Consider the following 4,009-nt stretch of genomic DNA (forward strand, 5'->3'; position numbering starts at 1 on the left):
ATTTCGGATGTCCTTGTTATCCCCCATGTCTTATTCTTTTTTTTTTTTTTTAAGATTTTATTTATTTATTCGATAGAGATAGCCAGCGAGAGAGGGAACACAAGCAGGGGGAGTAGGAGAGGAAGAAGCAGGCTCATAGTGGAAGAGCCTGATGTGGGGCTCGATCCCATAACGCCAGGATCACGCCCTGAGCCGAAGGCAGAAGCTTAACCGCTGTGCCACCCAGGCGCCCCATTGCCAAAAGCCCCGCTGAACCGCTGTTTCCGCCCGGTTTCGAACCGGGGACCTTTCGCGTGTTAGGCGAACGTGATAACCACTACACTACGGAAACCCGGCTCATGTCTTATTCTTGTTTTTATCCTTAGCATTCAGCGCAGGGCTTGGCATATAGCCAGCAGCACTAGAATGAAGTTTGCAAAAGTAGATGAATTGTCAGTCTCAGGAGAAGCCAAGATGTGGAAGGGGAACGACAGTTTGTCTCTGCTATCTATTTATTTAATAAGGATATTGCCTTTCTCCTTCCCGGGTTCAATCTCCCTCCCTCTCCCCCACCATCCCAACCCCCATGCACACGTGCGCGTACACAGACACACACACAAACACAAGCAATACTCCAGTGACACTGATCTGCTTTCAACTTCCCTGAACCTCTGACCTCTGCTGTCTTGTTTCAACCTGCCCTGTTGGGCCTAAAATACTGTGCCTCTGCTCCTTGATCTGCCTGTGGTAAGGTCCCATTACATTTTCTCAGTGAAAGTTTTCTGAAGTCCTTCAGCCAAAATAGCACCGCTTCCCCCATTCCAATGCCCGATCATTGGTGCCTTTGTTACAGTGTTTGCCTCCTTTTGCCATGATGACCTACTTAGTCGTCTTTGCTACTTGACCGTAAGATCCTTGAGGGGAGTGTCCGAGTCTGATTCGGTTTTCTGCTGTTGTGGAGTCCATAGCAGAAACTCCATCCACCTTCGCTGAATAAATAAATGAAGAAACGGAGTTCTCCAAAGAAAGGCACCATCTAAGCAAATGATAAGTTAACCAGGTCCAGGCTTAGGGTAAAGGAGAAAATACAGCTAATGAATAGTGAGCTGCTCTTGAGCTCAGAGAATCAAAGGAAATCCCTTTATTTATCAGTAGAGATGGAAACAGAAATTACTGACTTGAAGAATCCTTCTGTTAGGTTAGCATTTCCATGATGACAGAATAGAAAAAGTCGTGGCCCTCTGCTCCTCTATGTTCCTCCAGCTGCTTCTAGACCTCTGGCCATGACTGATCTACGAGTGTTGGCTTGATATATTAAGGTTGATAAAACAACAATAACGACAGCTAACACTTGTATGATGTTTAATTATTAGGTGCTTTTCACACTGGTCCCACTTACTTCCCACCATGCTGTGAAGTTTTATTTATAATGCCCATGTTTTAAAAAAGATTTTATTTATTTATTTATTTGATAGAGATAGAGGCAGCCAGCGAGAGAGGGAACACAAGCAGGGGGAGTGGGAGAGGAAGAAGCAGGTTCATAGCGGAGGAGCCCGATGTGGGGCTCAATCCCACAACGCCGGGATCATGCCCTGAGCCGAAGGCAGACGCTTAACCGCTGTGCCACCCAGGCGCCCCAATATAATGCCCATTTTTATAGGCAAACAGATTGAGGTAGAAAGGGATTGTGTTATTTGTCTGAGGATACACAGCTAGTCGATTGGCAAAGTAAAATCTTAATTTCAAATCCTTTGAATGCAAATCTCATACCCTTTTGATTTTTAAAAAAGATTTATTTATTTGAGAGAGAGAGAGAGAGCATGTGAACAGGAGGAGGGGCACAGGGAGAGAGATAATCTCAAGCAGACTCCTTACTGAATGTGGAGCCCAAGGTGGGGCTCTACCTCCTGACCCTGAGATCATGACCTGAGCTGAAACCAAGAGTTTGATGCTTAACTGACTGAGCCACTCAGACACCCCTCATACTCTTTCGATTTTATTATTTCCTAAAGAATCTCTAAGACTATACAGAAAGATGGATCTTGCCCTGAATTTCATGCCAGAGCATCAGAAAATGGCTACCCACAGGAAGTGGGTTGACACAAAGCCCGAGAACCCAGGCATCTTGTCTCTCAATTCAGAGCATCCTCCACCAAAACACAGCACTCCCCTGGGCGGTAAGAGATGGAAACCCAGCCATCTTTCCATTCTCAGTATTCTGTTCTTCATTAGCAAAAGGACGCATACCCCGGGTTATGGGCTAATCCACTAAAAATGGGCTAATTTGGGAAACTATCACTTCCACAGAGAAAGTGGCTCCTACTCAAGGAAAATTGGTCACATAAAAGAGATCCTTAGGAGAGAATCCTTCTGAGGTCAGAGGGGAGCGGATATCCCAGCTTCTTGAGTCTGGAGAGTTATGGGGGTGAGAGCCTTAGTTTAGAAGTCTTACATGGGGTAGGATCAAAGACGTTTAAAAAGAGAAAGGATGGGGGCAAATAGAGCCTTGAAAATCCTGCAGCAATTTTTTTTTTTAAGAGGAAGCATGGTCTCATGTGAAGAAGAAAAAGAAAACAGATAGATGTAAAACTTCATTTTCAGGAGGCAGACACCTGCACATAAAGAAGTAAGACCAGGAAGTTCACTCAGTGTCTCGGTTCCTACATCTATAAAATGGGATGTGACTGTCTTTCCCTGCCTAACTGAGGGATTATTTTCAGGATCCAACAGGATCATATGGTAATCTTAATGTATTAAAGGCAACCAAAGATTGCCTGGGGACCACTAGTCACCATCTGTGCCATGGGTCCCCGCCCCTGATTAATGTGATGGTGTCCCTCCAACCAAGGACCCAAGAATATTCTCAAGAATGTACGTGATTCTACAAAAAGTTTTAAATTTTGCATTTATATCTTGATGGTAATCTAAAGATATATTAATTTAAGCATTTAAAAAAATTTTTTTTGAAGAAAACCTCATGACCTAATCCTGCCCCTTGATCTCTGTGTTCACATGTGTAGGTGTGTGTGTGATGGCTTTCCTGGCTCCTCCTCCTCTCCTTGACTTCTCAAAGTGGGAGTGTCCCTGTCCTCACACTGTTGGTGCCTCTGACTTTGCTCGTTGATCTTCTTCTCTTCTTCATTTATATTCACTCCCTTAGTGATCTCACCCAATCGCGTGGCTTTAACTCTCATATATAAGCTGACAACCCTCAAATGTAAAACTCTGGCCCAGGCCTCTTTCCTGAACATCAGCGGACTGCCTACTCAATATTTCTACTTGGATGTTGGGTGGGATGGCCACATATCCTGGTTGGGCTGGGTCAGTCCTGGATGATTTTTTTAAGATTTTATTCATTTAAGAGAGACAGAGAGAGTCCATGCCTGAGAAAGACCATGACTCAGGGGAGGAAGGGCAGAGGGAGAGGGAGAAGCAGACTCCCCGCTGAGCAGGGGAGGAGCCACCCAGGTGCCCTTGTCCTAGATGAATCTTGTTGTTCCAGCATGATCATTAATATTGTCTCCTTTCTCCTCCATACTCAAAAGTATCCTCGTTTGGACAATAAATTGTATGATCACCCTGCCAATGGGCTGCCCACTCTGAGCTAAACTCCTGATCTCCACAAAACTTCCCTGCTCACTAGTCTCCCTATTTCAGTCAAGGGAGGGCAGCTCGATCCATCCGGTTGTTCAAGCCAAAGCCTCTGAGCTCCTCTCTTCTCTTCATTCCACATTTAAACCAAAGGGAAATCCTTCCACTTTTCAACACACAGGCAGACACTGACCACTCGTTCTACCTCTGCTGTGGCCATGCCCGTCTGAACCACCATGATCCTTCTCCCACATCACTGCAGAAGGCTTCCACTCCAGCCTCCCACCTCATTCATAGCCTAACGTCAACACAAAGCCAGAGCGGTAGAAATGAAGGGCAAGTCAGGTCATGTCATGCCTCAGCTCAAGTCCTCCAATGAGATCCCATTTCTCTCTGAGTAAAAGCCAGAGTCCTTCCAATGGCCCATGTGGGCTACAAG

The 4,009-nt window shown here is 45.5% G+C and overlaps 1 non-coding gene across 1 annotated transcript; it reads right to left on the reverse strand.

Annotated features, from left to right (window-relative positions):
* Positions 1-258: 258 nt before the first annotated feature.
* Positions 259-331, reverse strand: TRNAV-AAC. The gene has a single exon. It is a non-coding gene; the product is annotated as a tRNA-Val (tRNA).
* Between the last annotated feature and the right edge of the window lie 3,678 nt (positions 332-4,009).

This window comes from Ailuropoda melanoleuca, chromosome 8 (genome assembly GCF_002007445.2).
Source record: "Ailuropoda melanoleuca isolate Jingjing chromosome 8, ASM200744v2, whole genome shotgun sequence".
NCBI lineage: Eukaryota > Metazoa > Chordata > Mammalia > Carnivora > Ursidae > Ailuropoda > Ailuropoda melanoleuca.